Here is a 19,260-nt window from a genome sequence, read left to right as displayed (position 1 = left end):
AGCAAAACGCTCTCTCATGCCAGTCGTAACATGGTCCAGTGTTGGAATGAAACCAGTTGTTTCCCAATATGTCATAGCATCATCGTTATGATCGCAGTGTTCCCTGTGTCTTTGTCTGCCTGTAAGACGAAGAACACTCATCTCCACGTCCAATCCCTCCATAACTGGCTTCGCCTCTTCAACAATACGTGCAAAATGGCTATCAGCATTAGCTCACATGCCGTTGTACACCTTGAGAGTCGAATCTAATTTTGCTTTTGCCATCGCGACGTCCAAGAAAGTGTCTTGTAAGATTAAGCTGACTGGTTATGTTATGCTCATACTGACAAAAATGGTTCAAATGGCACTGAGCACTATGGGACTTAACATCTGTGGTCATCAGTCCCCTAGAACTTAGAACTAATTAAACCTAACTAACCTAAGGACATCACACACATCCATGCCCGAGGCAGGATTCGAACCTGCGACCGTAGCGGTCGCTCGGTTCCAGACTGTAACGCCTAGAACCGCACGGACACACCGGCCGGCTTCATAATGACATTCAGTGTAAACAGAGTGATAATAAATTCGCACCTAGAGAGAGCCTGAAGGAGAATATTGGCTTTGGCAGCCGTTGTTCTATTCGTCCAACACTGTATTTCTTGCAGAACTTTGCAAACTCTTCCGAGATCAGCTGCGACTTGAATAACAGCATCATGTGGCTCAATCCATCTCGTTTGACAATGTGACTACAGCGAGTGTTTTAGGTGACTCTTCTATGTTGCGGAATGCTTGCTAGACGCTGTAAAGAACGATACTACTTCTTCAATAGTACCACGTGAGTTTCTCACACTTGTAACTATGCAACTGCGAGAGATAGCGAGGTTGAGCTGATGACTTCGACACGGTGCAACTTGCGCATTGATAGCTTTCTTTTTCTATTGTAGCCACAGTTCCTTTCAATTCTGACATATTAACTGAGCAGAAATCACAACCTATACCCACACAGTTTTCCAGTGACAGAGAAAGGCTTTCCATTCTCCTTAGAATCGTAGTACCTAATAATTCACCAGTACCGCTACTCTCTTCATCTTGACTCTCTTGAGGTTCATTCTCAACGTTTCCACTACAATCATTGTCTATATAGATTTCAACGAAACCCAAAAATCTTTCGTAATTTGCCGTCACCATCAACATATCTTGCAGCCAAACTCAATGGGCGATGTGCACTATGTCCGTAGTCTCATCGAAGGTTATGGTGTAATAACGAGAATATTTGATTTACTCCTATATTCTCGATAACAACACTGCTTCACAGCATGAAATACGTTCGTTACACGTTGTTTTACTTACGTAAGTGGCGTTCGCTTTAGTGGTCTCAAGGTGACGTTTTAGTTGCAAGTCTCCAGCGTGAATGTTAAATCTTAGAAGAGCTCTAAAGTTTCCCTCGTTACTCACTATACTTTCACGGTCATTTTCGTTTTCTGATAGACTCCCGTCATCTCTATGCCACCGCAAAGGAATATTTTGCTTTCCATGAAATGTTGTTGTTGTTGTGGTCTTCAGTCCTCAGACTGGTTTGATGCAGCTCTCCATGCTACTCTATCCTGTGCAAGCTCCTTCATCTCCCAAGTACCTACCGCAACCTACATCCTTCTGAATCTGCTTAGTGTATTCATCTCTTGGTCTCCCTCTACGATTTTTACCCTCCACGCTGCCCTCCAATACTAAATTGGTGAGCCCTTGATGCCTCAGAACATGTCCTACCAACCGGTCCCTTCTTCTTGTCAAGTTGTGCCACAAACTCCTCTTCTCCCCAATTCTATTCAATATCTCCTCATTAGTTATGTGATCTACCCATCTAATCTTCAGCATTCTTCTGTAGCACCACATTTCGAAAGCTTCTGTTCTCTTCTTGTCTAAATTATTTATGTTTCACTTCCATACATTGCTACACCCCATACAAATACTTTCAGAAATGACTTCCGGACACTTAAATCTATACTCGATGTTAACAAATTTCTCTTCTTCAGAAACGCTTTCCTTGCCATTTCCAGTCTACATTTTATATCGTCTCTACTTGGACCATCATCAGTTATTTTGCTCCCCAAATAGCTAAACTCCTTTACTACTTTAAGTGTCTAATTTCCTAATCTAATTCCCTCAGCATCACCAGACTTAATTCGACTACATTCCATTATCCTCGTTTTGCTTTTGTTGATGTTCATCTTATATCCTGCTTTCAAGACACTATCCATTCCGTTCAACTGCTCTTCCAAGTCCTTTGCTGTCTCTGACAGAATTACAATATCATCGGCGAACCTTAAAGTTTTTATTTCTTCTCCATGGATTTTAATACCTACTCCGAATTTTTCTTTTGTTTCCTTCACTGCTTGCTCAATATACAGATTGAATAGCATCGGGGAGAGACTACAACCCTGTCTCACTCCCTTCCCAACCACTGCTTCCCTTTCATGTCCCTCGACTCTTATAATTGCCATCTGCGTTCTGTACAAATTGTAAATAGCCTTTCGCTCCCTGTATTTTACCCCTGCCACCTTCAGAATTTGAAAGAGAGTATTCCAGCCAACATTGTCAAAAGCTTTCTCTAGGTCTACAAATGCTAGAAACGTAGGTTTGCCTTTCCTTAATCTAGCTTCTAAGATAAGTTGCAGGGTCAGTATTGCCTCACGTGATTATTTTTATTATAGGTACAAGACGGTCTCTGTTTTCCCTTATGCTTTCCACTCTCTGTCTTGAAAATTGATTTATGACCACAAGTTCGCGGGCGTCTCGTGTCGCCAAAAACAATTTTGTTCCTGTTGAGGCCTCCACGTGGTACTTGAGCTGAGATTGGGTCTCAAGGTCACCATCTTCACCAGTAAGTTCGGCAAACTTTGTTAGTGGTTCAGTCACAAGTTTCTTGGCGATAATGGATTTCTCTCTTCCAACTATTTTATTATTCACAAAAATTTAACAGTTAATGCATAGAAGTCCCTTTTTAACTTGTGAGAACACCAGCCATGGATACTGTTCAAAGTGATTATCATGTAATTTGTCTGCGTTCAACCTGTCCCCTCTTGTGATACTCGGGAGTAGTAAGGATATAACGTTTTCCAGGTTTCCTTGGAGCTGTGAGAAGCTTGTGTGTCCGTGGGATTAAAGGAATCAGTCGATGAACTTTGTTGTGGAAGTTTCGACGAAGTTCTGGGCTCTGTCTGCACATCTGGTGGTGTTTTTGCGGCTGAATGGTGACCGGAATCTTCAGATGTTTCTACTTCTCTTTTTCTTATTACATAACGATCCATTTTATTATATTGTTATAGTGTAGGTAAATTAGATGCCAATTATACTCGAATAAACTATTTTCGTACTGGAAAATACACCACTAGTACACTTAGCACTAAAACACACACGGTCACACGCCGCGTATTTCTAATATCACTAAGCACAACACTAACTGAAGTACGCGGTAATCGCAGTTGTTCACTTTTTATCACTTCCAAGTTATCGCGACGATCGTAGCTTTCAAACTGACTACCTGGCAGCGACTCTGCTTCCCTTATATATGTCGCTCGGTTGCTTCGAGAACATTCGCTGCCAGAATGTTCGCTTCCAAACTTTCATGAAGTGTCAACAAATACCTACTGTGAAAGCGACAAGCCAATATGTACCTTATGACATATAATATTGATGACGTCATCCAGCAATTTATGTGTGTGGAACTTTTATTCTCGATTCCGGTCCTTTCAAGTGCATTCGATAGAGGGCCTATATAGTAACAATGCGTTTTAAGGAATCTTGGCTCTGAGCACTATGCGACTTAACTTCTGAGGTCATCAGTTGCCTAGAACTTAGAACTAGTTAAACCTAACTAACCTAAGGACATCACACACATCCATGCCCGAGGCAGGATTCGAACCTGCGACCGTAGCGGTCACTCGGCTCCTGACTGTAGCGCCCAGAACCGCACGGTAACTCCGGACGGCTAAGGAATCTTCTCGAAAGCCACTACTGCCAGATAAATAGGCATCAACAGTATTACGAGTTAGGTATGGGAAACTATTGTTACGAGTCTCGTGACAATATGCTTACTGAGAAATTACTATAAATTATAATTATATAATATATAATATAGTAATTACTATTATTAAGACTTCGCAATCAACTGATAACTCTCACTCTTGACTAATCTTCACACTTGCGCTTGCTACAACTAGGACCTTTCACTTATTCATCCTCCAGTCTTAATATTTCTGCTTCTGAATGTAAACTATCTTCCTATTTGGCGAATAGTCCGTATTTATAATGCTACGTATCGAAGGTTCTCTGTACAAGAAAACACTAGATATTCGCGACTTTTCTCGAACAAATGCCAGGCAGAATAACGTATCGATATCACTAGAATGGCCGCGAATTTTCTCAAAGATATGTGTTATTTATCTATGTTCCAGACAAAACGTATAAAATACGCGCGTGCTACATCGGAAAGTACAACTACTCGATAACTCGATTCAGTCGAGTCGACTGGCGAAAGAAACGAACGAATAACGTGCTAGCTGACAGGCGGGGGCGGCGCGGGTGGCAATGCGGGTGGCCCCGCAAGGGGGTGGGGGGTGGGGGGAGGCGGTCGCTCCTTTCGTCCCTCGCGCCACCCATATGTATCCGTCACTAGCTGTGTCTGACTGAAATAATTTCTTGTCGTCTGTCATCCTTTGTCCCACACGAGAAGTGGAGGGAACTTCATGCTGTACATCACAATCATTTGCCACATCAGTATGAGCAAGAGCTTCTTCCAACTCTGCTGGTTTAGTGGCAGTTACAGGTGATAGGAAAAATAGCTTATCGAAATAAATATATTTTTTGCTTTGTTCTTTAGAAGAACCACTATTCGAGGCTCCCTTCTTGTTGAGCTCCCTTGTTTAGGAATCACGAATGCACTTCCACTCTTCTGTAACCGTGTTTCTGCAGTAAAACAAAAGTCACTTATTTCAGGTACATTGCTACAGGCTGTACATTTACAGAGCTGCATTATTACTTCAAAACGTGATATTTGTTATGACGAAAATCGTGCGAGACACTTCTCAGGAAATATGAGATAACCTACAAATCATATGCATGCTATTTGAATCGGAAGAAGGTTGGATTAATATTGCAGAAATATTTAAAACGTGCTCTGATTTTCTTGTTGCAATTGCGGGAATCATGTAAGAATTGTTAAACTTGAACACAGTGGCTCTTAATACTACAACTGCAATCACTTTGTTTTTTAGTGTTGTTATTAGCAGTAAGCGACGCTGACTATTACTTTATATTCATAGACGTATGTTCATACGTAAAATGAGGAGACATAAATTTATGAAAATAGTAACCTTTGATGAAGGATAATAATTTAAATTTGCCAAAACGTCGACCTTTGACTTAAGTGAGCCCTTCCATTTTGCTTTGTCGGAGACGGAGCATTTCTCTTGGAAACAGCACAGAACGTCCGTGAAGTGCAAAAACTTGACACAGGAAAGAAAAGTTTATAACTACAGATTCTCCAGGGCACGCCGCTACACAGAGCACACTTTTAGTATTCTATCCAACAAATGACGAATACTTCATCGCCATCTAAATGTGAAGGAGGACTTCTGTGCAGTAATAATTAGAGCATGTTGCGTTTTGCGCAACTTTGTTCGCGAAAGAGATGGATTAAAGTTGGATGAAAGTTTTCGAAATGTACGGGGTAAGTTCTCAGGTTATTTTGCTAGCATTGAAGGTTGTGTTCCTTGTCTAATGAACAAAAAATAAATCTATTCTAATAGGTAATATACAAAATAATAAGTACCACATTCGCTTTTCTCTGATACAGTTTTACTTTCGAAAGCCAGGTAAAAATTTTTTACACATCTCGTCCCAAGCATTACGTTTATCCATCTTGTTGTAATCTTTATTTTCTAAATCACAAACTTCAGGACGACGATGTACTAGAAAAATAAAGAGTTCCACGTCGAAAGTCATTTTTGTAGCAGAAAGGAGCACAAAATTCTTAAATACGTCACAGAAAATGCACTAAATTCAACAATCACAAAGCGCTAACAAAATACAAGTGCAACACAACGACTCGTGGTGCCAACTGCTATCCCCCGCCCTCTGCAGCCGCTCTGCCAGATATTCATATGTGGGGGAGGGGGGGGGGGTCAAACGTGACTGAATCGCTTCGACTAGTCGCGGGGGCCCAGGGTGCACAGCGGGTGAAGCAGACAAATCGCCACTGTGTAAGGCCTTATGGGAAGTGCTTGAAGGGGGGACATAGGCAAAATTGGTAAAAAATGATTAAAAAATTTTGGCACCAGAGAGTTCTGCAGCGTGTTAGAAGTACCGTCTCCAATTTTCACAGATTAATTGCAACTACAAATGATAAAAAAAAGCTGTCTTATTTCTATCACTGCGCAGCGCCATGCCCACTTTACTAGGTGATACTTTCTTGTTTGCGATGATTTATTACTTCCTGCTGTCATAAAAGCATCGGAAGACTATAGGACGCTGTAGACCCGTTTACGTCGTGTTATATTTGCCTTTTTCCGCTAGCTATCTTTGACAACTGTGATTGTCTGTGATGCAGAAATATAAATATTTCAGTTCTGCTGTTAGTGTGAGAATTACGACTGTGTTCAAGCTTTTTTGCATGATTTACCGTTTAAAATACCAATATATAGTGGTAAAGTGTTTAAGAAAGTGGCTGAAGCTCGCCATTTGCGTGTGAACAAACAATTTCTACCAGTGGGTCAACAACATTCAGCGGAAGATAAATGTGAGGCTAACACGACGAGCAGTTCACAGAAGAAACTTGGAACTGGTGTAGAGTTTCAGTCCACTAAAGATGAAGTGAATAGTGGTTTTATAATAATTAATTTATAAATTATGTTTTCTATTATTAGAAATTCGTGTGCATGTGGTAACTGTGGCAATAAATCTTTAAGATTATTTGACAGCAATGACAGAGATGATATTGTGTGTAATACGCGCTTGTTTTGAAACACCTGCTTAACTGTCATTCAGTTCAAAACATCAACTGCTAAGAATTGGGTGTATGAAGCCAACATAAGATTCTGTTATGGGATGAGATGTGTTGGTGTTGGAACGGAAGGTAGCAATTTGTTTTGTGCAATAATGAATATGCCATCTCCATCTACCCCGTACTCAGCACTAAATAATCATCTCCAGAACACCTTGGAAATAGAATGGAATAGCAGTGTTTCAGCAGCAGTGAAAGAGGCAGTTTTATTAAACAAAGACATTCAGACAAAAGTAAACGACCATTTGCCTTCTACAGATCTATGTGTTTCATGTGATAGCACATGGATGAAAAGGGGCTACACCTCGCTACATGGTGTTTCATCAGTTATGAGTGTTGATACAGGATAAGTTTAGGATTTGCAGATGATGTCCAAATATTGCTCTATTTGTGCACAGAGAAAGACAATAAGGAAGTAGAGAGACAATGGATAATGAATCACAAAATATTTTGCAGCAAGAATTATGATGGTTCTATTGGTGGCAAGGAGCCAGCAGGAATGAAATTAATATTTCATTGGAGCGAAATGAGGAAATGAGGCATGGAGTTAGATATGTGAAATATCTTGGTGATGGAGATTCTAGTGCTTTCAAATCTGTTCTAGAAAGCAAGCCATATGGAAATTGGTGCAACATTGAAAAGCTAGAGTGGGTGATACACATTAAGAAGAGGATGGGTTGGAGACTTCTGAAACTGAATCTAGAATAAAAAGGTGTAAAATTCAAAGATGTAAAGCCACTGGGTGGGCCACAACGCCTGAATGACAAAGAGATCCATAATTTGCAATAAGGCAAAATACTGGAAATTTGAAGGCAATGCAGAAGGCAGTGTGGCCAATATTTTCACAAGTTGTGAACTGATGAGAAGCCAGTACATGAATTGTGTGATATATCCTGATGCAGATATAAGCAGAAAAAGGGGAAACAACCTATTCATATAAACACAGTCTTCCTGAATCAATCTTAAGCACCATAAAGCCAACATTCCAGTTTCTGGCGCTCCAGATTTCTTAAAGAAATGTACCCATGGTGGAACACAAAATTCGAATGAGACCTTCAACAGTCTCATTTGGAAGAGATGCCCAAGAACAACATTTAGCTCATCTACTGTTGTTAAAATTGCCATTAATGATGCATGTTTGGTGTCAATGATGGTAATATTGGAAGAATAAGGACCCTTACTGAACTAGGATTTGTTGAAGGTTCCTTCACAGAGAGGCTATTGAAGAAGATAGATACTGCGCGTGATGCATGTTCTGAACTGTCTGTGAAGGATATAGCCAAAAGGACACGCCAGGAACATCAGATAAAACGGAAACAAGTACACGTAGAGCAAGAAGATCAAATGCATGGTTCTGGTCAACATTAAGGTACTAGTTTATGGTACAATCCTCATAAAATCTATGATGTGCATTTCCCGGAACTTACATTTTTCAGTGTATAAGGAACATTTTCCCCTGAACATTTCAAGATAGAAAAGTGAAATTTTCTGCAGACTTTGTTCATAGCATAACACAACTTCCTGTGGTACAATTTTTTTCTAAGTGTATTTCTGTCAAAATTATTTACTTTTCTGTGAAATTGAAATTGCTTTCTTTCACACGGATTCTTTCATAAATAAATTGTAAGAGCTCTAAAACTGATATTAAGAAACTGCTCCACGCGTTTGCTTATCTGATTACCAAGAATAACCTAGCACAATATGAATGTTGTAAGTAAAGTAATTTTTGCGTAAATGTTCCTCGTGTAATAGCATGTGTTGTGAAAACTTACAACAATGCCATGATCAAATTTTTTGAATAAAAAAAATTGAAAATATTCCAAAATGTAGCCCATAGCATAATTACCTCACCGGCCGAAGTGGCCGTGCGGTTAAAGGCGCTGCAGTCTGGAACCGCAAGACCGCTACGGTCGCAGGTTCAAATCCTGCCTTGGGCATGGATGTTTGTGATGTCCTTAGGTTAGTTAGGTTTAACTAGTTATAAGTTCTAGGGGACTAATGACCTCAGCAGTTGAGTCCCATAGTGCTCAGAGCCATTTGAACCATAATTACCTCACGTGAAAAATTTGGTTCTATTATCTTTCAAACTCCAAAAACTGTGTTAAATTATGTAAAAACGTCCATTTTCTCCTACGTCCCTCCCCCCTCCCCCCCCCCCCACCCACTTAATGAATAACATGACTCTGCCGCGCAATATGTAAGCGATCTAAGACACAGACTTTGCTTTCACCTTTTTACAGACTTTATACAAATTGTAATTTGTGTACTGCAATGACAAATGGCTCTGAGCACTATGGGACTTAACATCTGAGATCATCAGTCCCCAAGAACTTAGAACTACTTAAACTTAACTAAGCTAAGGACGTCACACACATCCATGCCCGAGGCAGGATTCGGACCTGCGACCGTAGCGGTCGCGCGGTTCCAGACTGAAGCGCCTAGAACCGCTCGGCCACATCAGCCGGCCTGCAATGACACATTTAATTTGTTTTGAACAGTATTTTGTATCCATATATTTCATGGAAGTAACACAGTTCTATAATGTTTCTTTTTGATTTAACCTAATTATAAAATTTGTTGAATGTGAGCAGAAACAATCGTAAAGAGGGAGGAGGGGGGGGGGGACGGAGAATGGAGAAACAGCTTCGGCAGTTTTGCCTGCGGCGCAACTTCACATCGGTACGTCTCTCAGCAAGAGAACTTTCGGGTGTATTTCAAACCTACCTCTTGAGGTGATTACGAAACCTCCCGAAGTGGACGTTAGGTACCCATAATTCTGAATGGATTACATCGTCGTGACCTAATAGTAAGAAACGAAGCTTTTCACAAAATTTTTCCAGGTGCGTTAGCTAGTACTTAAACATTTGTGAGGGGGATGATAAACGATTATAACGAGGTAGCCATCAGAGTAATATCACATGATCAGTGTGCAGTCAGCATTTAGCCTGTGGTGATAATATCGTGTCTCTGGCAGTCCTCGGACTGACCACAAGTATCAGCACCTGGTGTTAAGTATATTCCCATGCAAAGCTTTCTCATCATCCCGTCGACTGTCTGTCGATAATGTTCTACATGGTGAACCTGAACTGCACCGCCAAACATTCAGAGATGGTAGTAGGGATCAAAATAAGAAAAAAGTCTACTTAAAATGGGCTCTAAAAATCTTAACAGCTATGGGTGCTTGTTCAGTAAAAGAGGCGTGTTTCACCGCTGCGAAGATGAAAAAGTGCTCTTAATTCTTACTGTTTACATTTTAGAACCCATGTTTTAAACATCTTTTTCTTGCTATGCTCCATACAACCATCTCTAAAATTTGCCTGTGGAATTCTGGGTCATCCTGTTTATATGTACTGCTTAATTTTTATCTCATGAGATCCTTCGATAACGAATTATCTTCCAATAAAACTTCAGAAATGATTAGTATACTTTTCTGTCGGTCATTAAAAATGTTTGTATTTATTACATGTCAGTGGCTCAGAGCACTATGGGACTTAATTTCTGTGGTCATCAGACCCCTAGAACTTAGAACTACGTAAACCTAACTAACCTAAGGACATCACACTTATCCATGTCCGAGGCAGGATTCGAACCTGCGACCGTAGCGGTCGCGTGGTTCGAGACTGTAGCGCCTAGAACCGCTCGGCCATTTCGGCCGGCACATGTTAGTGTTATGTGCTATTATGACCTGTACAGATACTTAAAATCACAAAAAATGTGCGTATCTTGCTGAATGTCAGTTGTGTGGCAATCGTTCCTATAACCTCCAGCTGAAGTTTTTCTCGTGGGTACATTTTCTGTTCACTTATTACGGAAAAGAGCTTACGTGTTTGAGACAGAAATCGGAAGTGCCGAGGTTAAGTCATTACACTCATTATTTGGAGGGAGGGCCTGAAATTTAATTTACTGTCAAGCTGTTCAAGCCAACGGCCTTGCGGCAGTGGTAACACCGGTTCCCCGACAGATCGCCGAAGTTAAGCGCTGTCGGGCTGTGCTAGCACTTGAATGAGTGACACCAGGTCTGCCGAGCGCTGATGGCACGCAGGGTGCACTCAGCCCTTGTGAGGCCAATTGAGGAACTCCTTGATTGGGAAGTAGCGCCTGAGGTCACGAAAACTGACAACGCCCAGAAGAGCGGTCTGCTGACCACATGCCCCTCCATATCCGCATTCAGTGACGCCTGTGGGCTGAGGATGACGCGGAGGTAGTTCGGTACCGTTGGACCTTCAAGGCCTGTTCGGCGGAGTTTAGTTTAGGGCCAAGTTGTACACATTTAGAGTTTCCACGATTTCCTTAGACTACTTCCTGCGAAAAGGATGTGGTACACACCATTCGCTACGACGAAGCATCTGATTTCGTGCTAGGCATCTGATGACCGTGATGTTGATGACATGACAAACTATTGCTTTCCTTTCTCTAATGGAGAAGGCTCTCGCAACGGATTTAAAATGTTGGTGACTGGGGCATTAGCCATTCCAGTGTGGAATGAATTCCATGAGCGTTCGTCGTAAAGACCTAATTGTCTACATTCTGAACACAATATTCCACTGACGTGAATTACTTTAGTTCCACACAGACAACCAAATGAACAACAGTTTTGAACATGTTCCTTAAATAGCAAAATTAACATTACTCCGATTTACTCGCAGCAGACGTGAAGAAACTGGTATCCGGACTCTGCTCACTCAAAAAGTCCATGTTAAGTACTTATGTCGAAATCAAACAGCAAGATGGATTGTACCATAAAAATATTCTAAAGTTAAAGCGTCGAACATGAAGCAAATTTAGTGCGTTGGCTACGACAAGATGACAATATACTTGTACTTAATGACTGGAACATTTTCAAAAGCAGAAACAAGGAGACTGAAAAAGACCTACTGTTTTTTCTACCTTGCTAATTTTCCCCTTGAGAGCCTTTCATACAAATCTATATCTGTTTTGTATTGCCTTTATCTTTTACAATACTATTGTTATTTATTGTTTACAATTTTGATCCCCTCTGGAATCGAAACCAGCCGCCCTCTCCCCCCCACCTTCCCCCACCCCCCTACCTCACAAACACACACACACACACACACACACACACACACACACACACACACACACACACATCAAGCGAACTGTCTACCACATAACCACACTGTGTAAGACGTCATGGTCTCCTGACCTCTATTGCTTACATATTCCGCCCTCACAATCATATTCCGCACATCAAGACGCTACATTCGAACGCAAACTCGATAAGATAAAGTCAATGTTGTATGAATTCATGTAAACGATATGCAAAGAACAAGTAAATCGCAAATGCACATCGAGGTTGAAATACTCGAGGCTGGCGTACATACACACATTCAAGACACGACGGTCACAAAAGCTTTTAGTTCAGGAGAGGCAAACCGCATGCCAGGAGGCCGGTCCCTTCAGAGGACGAGTCAACCTACCTACATCGGCCAGCGACCGCCAGTAGAGCATACAGCATTTGCCCGAGTGAAAAGGAGAACGACCCCGTGTTCGGCTTAAAAGCAAATTCCGCTACATTGTGTGGGAGTGCCCAGCCTACGCAATCTTTACAAACATAGCATGCAGTTTCAGAGTTTTTCACAGGGAGACAGCAAACGCCAAACGCCGATGCTACAGATTTCCGGATTGGTCGCCTTAAATGAAACGTCATTCTCCTGTTTTAGAAGAGCAATGTCGATTGGCAGTCGATATTCCTGATGCCTTGAGCTGAAGGAGTAATGGAAGTGACCGAAAGATATACCCCTTCATGTCTGGAATGGAGGGGGGCCATTCCGTTGTCGCTCTTGGAGTGAGAACACTTAACGAGAGTGTGTGCACTCATACGTGTACTCAAAGAGCGAGGAACAAGTCTCTCCTCAGTACTTCACTGAGAGAGCACCTCTGTCGAGAGCGAATTGGAGTGCGACTGTATATTGAGTCCTTGCGGTTAAGTGTTGTTCACTGTGTTGGCCGCCACACTTACTGCGCGATGTGAACGGACAGAGTTATAGTTAAACGTCTGCTAGCGAATTTTTGAGTGGCATCGCGGTGGACTGGTTATTTGACCACTGTACCACGCCAATATTCAGACTAGGGGCGAATAGGAGTCCTTGCCCTCATCAAGGCATAGGGAGAGTTTGATTGGCGAAGATCAATCCAGATAGAACGAGAGTTATCTTATTTGTCAGCAGCGAGCGGCGCAGACAGCAGTCATCGCAGCTTACGGTATTGTGTGCTACAGCTCTTGCAAGTCCCATATTTCCTCGACAACAGTACACTTCACTGAATTTCACACACGACAGCCTCGACCGTACCTATCAACATTCTAACGGATAATTATTCAAGTTGAGTGGGCGTGGCTCTCAACCATTCTGCCAAGTTAATAACTGATGTGTCGGCAGCTGGGCCAACACCTTGTAGATAGAGGTGGCTGAAAATGCACGCTAGACTAACGCAGACGGGCGTGAAGTACTGGAACAGGATACGTAATTAATGCTATGAAGAAAAGTACGTAGCTGGTATAATACTTATCTTTAATCAATCATTGTGGTACATCGCACAAAGGAGACTTTAATTACAATCACTGTAAGGCTAATGGCGCCTTGCTAGTTCGTAGCCATTAACTTAGCTGAAGGCTATTCTGTCTCTCGGCTAATGAGAGAGAAAGGCTTCGTACGTCTAGTCGCTAGCTCTGTCGTCCGTACAACTGGGCCGAGTTCGAGTCAGTCTCTCGAGACCTGCCTTGTGGTGGCGCTAGGTTTGCGATCACACAGTGGCGACACGCGGGTCCGACATGTACTACAGGACCGCGGCCGATTTAAGCTACCACCTAGCACGTGTGGTGTCTGGCTGTGACACCACAATAACAATCTTAAACTTTGTATAGAAATTTCATTAGCGAATCCTATCCTTAAGAGGTAACTTCACATTCCGAATAGAATCCGGAAATAACTTGTTCAGTTCATAACTAAAAGTGCCATTGTGATTTCTTAGAATTTTTGCAAAAAAATAATAATTTTCGTTAGCTTCATGTTTTTCTTACACTAACTAGCACTACTCCAGTACCCAAGTATTCCACTAGATATGTAAGAAATTTTGTGAATTTTTGTGTCATTTCTTTACAGCGGATGACTCCAGAAGACATTTATTGCTGAAAGTTTTTCAGACATTTCTCTTTAGAACGTTAGGAGCGTCTGTCTGACTTCTGTAGTAGTGTGGGGGTAGAAATTGCGTCTTGCAGGAGCCACAGGGTAAAGGGTACGACTCAGATTAATCCGTTGCGCAGAATGACAGAGTAGCACCCACACATCGCTCACAACTGGTTGTCGAAAGATAAGTATCTTATTTTAGCGACAGTCGATATTCTCGAGTATCTTTGCAGATCGTATCGAAGCTGCTTTAGGAGCAGTACATTTGAGTTCTGAAATTCACGTTCCATTAAAATATAACATTACAAAAATATTGTCAGGCAGGCAAATTGGCGGTGTCAGAGCACTGTCTCTCGAAGTTGTTCACCATGGACTACAACTAAAAAAAAAAGTCTTGGCTTAGTGATAACATAATCAGCCGTGATTGCTCCTACAATTTCTGCAGAACCCGAATACCAGATTTAGGATACTTAAAAGGCAAAAAGACACATCTGGCCACAACAGTGAACAGATTCCTGATGCAGCTGGGCAATCAATGCAGAAGCTACTATTTGTAATTTGTACTGAGCGCTGGACACGTTTCAGGGTACGGAGGGATCAGCACTAAACCCATGAAGGACAAGAGGGAAGGTAAATATGGATAAAAGTCCAGTGATCGCCCTTCGGTAGTCAGTTCATCGACTGATGATAGCGGCAAGTCGTATACCGAAATATTGTGCCCATGGAACACTGAGATCCAGTAGTTCAGCGTTGTGTCCCCAGATGGGCTAATTGGGCTCGAACGACCGCCGTGTCACCCTCTGCCAGTGGTATCATCTGATGCTATATGGCGGGGCATGTGGTCAACACACCGCTGTCTGTTGTCGGTGTCCTTGACCTTGGAGCCGCTGCTACTCGGTCGAGCAGCTCCTCAGTTGGCCTCAAGAGGCTGAATGCACCCCGTACCAGTCGTCCCACCAAGGAAAAATCCCTAGCAGTACCGGGAGGCGGACGACATCCAGCAGTACATATCTGAATATAACTTCTCTTCATCTATGGTGGAAGAAACTCTAGAGTGAGCTCACATAAATAGACAAAATATTTTCCGACAGCAGACCAACAGTTACTGCTAGGTTAACTTTTCTTTGTGTAAAGGAACGATCCATTTTCAACCATCCAGTATGTTTTACCGAATAGGAGCGCAACCGCGATCTGTGTCACGTATGAAACACACCACGTTACCTTAACAAATTAAAGTTTAAACTTGATACTTATGAATTCAATTAAGTTCTTGTGTCACAAGTGGTGTTCTTGCGCCAACAAAGACTTGGGCAGAGATACACAAGCCTTGAAAGAAACCAGGGTTTTCGGAATAAATTTCCACGTAGCGCTGCTATGTGTCAGTTCATCAGTAACGCTTACTGCAGTGACCTTTGACTTATGAAGCTGTCTGTAGGCGAAACAAATAGCTTCCCACCCCGTATTTACTTTGCAATATCTCCCTTTGCAGAGCCAGCGACACTTTTCATTTATGTACAGTGTCTATGACCAACAATGTTATTACGCTGTAATACATCATCATTGAAATAAGAAAGCACACCTCGTAGGCTACTCCAGTACAAACAATATACTGTGTAAATTAAACTGACGTCGCGTCTCGGTGAATGTTTCGTGTCGTACGTGAACACGTTCACAAATACTGGTTGTAAAGCCAAGCGAATGGCGTCTTCAATTGCACTTCCAGCAGGAGCTCATTCCTTATGCTACTAATATTTGAATGCCCTGATCCTACAACCTAGCTATTGTAACAAATTTCTGAAGCTGTATGTGAGTGAGTGTGTGTACTAGTCCTCGTACGCCAGGGTTAAGTCATTAGTGGAAATTGTTTACAACATCTGTAATTGGGAATTTGCTTCTCCTGTTCATCAGAAATGATACGTGCCCTGTATCGCCCACTGGCAGAAGATGGCTGTTCAGAAGATTATACTAGAACTTACTACCTTTTATTTGTTTATTCATTTATTCAAAAACCACCACGAGCTGGACAGCGCTCAGGCCAATGAAGTCCGTGTCGCTGTTGGGGAGAAAATATGGAATAAAATAGATTGGCATCTTATCTTTAATCAAGATTCCATCTAGATCATTGATGTGGTCTGAAGGTGATTCATTTGCATGTATATAATCATGAGGGGGGGGGGGCATTACAAAGTGAAATTGGAAAGGGTATAGGAAGGAACCAGAGTTTTTGTCGATGGAATGACGCAGTACACCATTTCCTTTGGTCAGTGTTCAGCTACCTTACCTAGGATTGTCCACTTTCCACACCGAGGGAGTTAGCTTAGAGACTGTGATTCTTCAGTTTAACGGAATTCACTGATTTTACGCTATAACTCTGGTAAAATGAAGTCTTACACTCTACAAGCTGCTTTTTATATTGCTGGGCTCTTAGAAACGAACAGCGTCGTCTCCGGACAATTAATTTAGTCCGTTTAACTATCTGAGAGAAAAGTAATTGCAGAGGCGAGATGAGAAAAATAGCGTGCAAGAACTGTTTACATTCTTACTCAAACAATAGAGGAAATACCACAGTTCATTCATCTCACACCACCTGCATTTACAAGGGTCGACAACCGAATTCAGTAAAGTTGACCTATTACTACGTGGACCAAATAATCATTTTGTGTGTCAAACAATATAATCTAAAGTTACCTTCGTACTCTGATACTAATAAAACAAAAGTAACGGCAGTACATGGAGGACACAAAATAACACCACATTGTTGCAAGTGCGCACACGAGGACTTGAGGACGTAATTAATAAAGCACTCCACAGATACATTACATGTCATCCAAGCTACGCTAACTCACCATCAGTTTGTCTGACGCTCTAGATAGAATCATTATACACTTTTCGGCCTACACAGTGTGCGCGGAAAGACAGATTTTATCTTCCTCCCGAAAGCTATACTTTGTGCATCCTAAGTTCAAGACGCCCGCTCATCGATGGTTCGTCAGCTGCCGTGCATATCCACAGAGGGTTGTAATGCAACTGGAAATAACTCTTATTTATAAACTGAGTAGTCTAAGACCATGAGTATTATTGTGACATTTGAAAATGTGCTGCATGTGACACCTGAATGTGGCTGTTAGATGGGACATATGGCGCGATTGTGGTCATGATACTTGAGCAGTCACTTACAGACAAATGTGTCATGAACATTGTGGAATGTGTTTACATATTTTCTATGCGGAATGATAATACGTGCAAGAGACATGGATGATAACGTAATTATTGGGAGGAAGGGAGTTCCTGTGCACTCTGTAATGTTGCCAGGACTCCGCTCTCCTCGTCCCCCATCCCTACCCCCCTCTCCCCTTCACTAGATGCCTGACGGGTCAGCTGAACCGGTCCATTACCCTGTTGGCTGAGAATATTAGTGATGTCTGAATGCTTTCCAGATTTGTCTTGATATAATCTAATTGACGTACGAAGGTCGTTGATGTGCTCAGGATCAAGATACGCCCTATTGGATAGTAAAATTAATAAACACAGTTACACTGGCAGTTACACCAATCTTGTGTACTACTGCAATGGATTCAGAAACATTGCAGCAATTACACTATACATCAAGCATTTTAAAGTCTTTATTACAATATACACATTCCACTCTGATTCCCTTCAGTAATTATATTGTGAGGAAGGAAGAATGCAAATCAAAAAGTCCTTACTACACAAAATGCTGATCATGAGGCAACCAACTGAACATGTGTATCCCGACAGTACGCCTGCCTTCTCCTAGCGACTGAATGAACAGCAGTGGAAACAATGTCTCCCCATTCCACACACTGCAGCCACCACATGACAAAACCGGCTAATGTATGTCTCACGGCACCCGACGCCCAGATATCTGCAGCACTGACAGATGCCGTTGAAATGTCATACTAATAGGTGAATTTACAGAAATTTACTATCCAGAGTCAGCGTACCAGGTCACTGACCACCCAGTTACAGTCGTAGACACAAAAAACCCCATCACGAAGGAATTACCCGAATGGAACGGAAATATGTAGATGTGACGCACATGTACAGACAGATATGTGATTCCAGTTTCAGAAAAATTGATTGATTTATTCAACGGAAATGGCTTCACAAGTTCAGTAATTTATTAATGCGTTGGTCAACCTCTGGAAGTAATACAAGCAGTTATTCATGTTGGCATTGATTGATAGAGTTGTTAGATGTCCTCCTGAGGGATATCGTGACAAATTTTGTCCAACTCGCGCGTTAGGTCGTCAAAATCACGAGCTGGTTGGAGAGCCCTGCCCATAAAGCCCCAAATGTTCTCAATTGGGGAGAGATCTGGCGATCTTGCTGGCCAGGGGAGGATACTGCATGCACGAAGAGAAGCAGTAAAAACTCTCGCCGTGCGCGAGTGGACATTATCTTGCTGAAATGGAAGCTCAGGATGTCTTACCATGAAGGGCAATTAAAGCTTTCGTAGGATATCAACGACGTACCGCAGTGCTGTAAGAGTGCCGCTGATGACAACCAAAGGGGTCCTACTATGAAAAGAGATGGCACTCCAGATCATCACTCCCGGTTGTCAGACCGCAAGGCGGCCAACAGTCAGATTGGCATCCCACCACTGTATGGTGCATCTGAAGAAACGTCTTCAGCCTGGCCGGTAGGTGTGGCTGAGCGGTTCTAGGCGGTTCAGTCTGGAACCGCAGGACCGCTAAGGTCGCAGGTTCGAATCCTGCCTCGGGCATGGATGTATCTGACGTCCTTAGGTTGGTTAGGTTTAAGTAGTTCTAAGTTCTAGGGGACTGATGACCTCAGATGCTTAGTCCCATAGTGCTCACAGCCATCTGAATCGTCTTCAGCCTGGAATGTCATTGACTGGAGTTGAGTCCCTCTTCGAACTGAACCCCAATCACCAGCGAAGAGGTCTGTCTGGAGACGCCCCCGACAGCTATGGGATACCAACCTCACTGTCACCAGCCATACGGCCCGAAAACTAGGAGTGCCCGGAGTACCATTTCTTTTCTTTTTGGTTGTCATCCGCGACGCCCTCAGAGCACAGCAGTGCGTTCACGA

This window comes from Schistocerca nitens, chromosome 6, assembly GCF_023898315.1.
Source record: "Schistocerca nitens isolate TAMUIC-IGC-003100 chromosome 6, iqSchNite1.1, whole genome shotgun sequence".
Lineage (NCBI taxonomy): Eukaryota > Metazoa > Arthropoda > Insecta > Orthoptera > Acrididae > Schistocerca > Schistocerca nitens.
Note: the sequence above shows the minus strand (reverse complement) of the source record.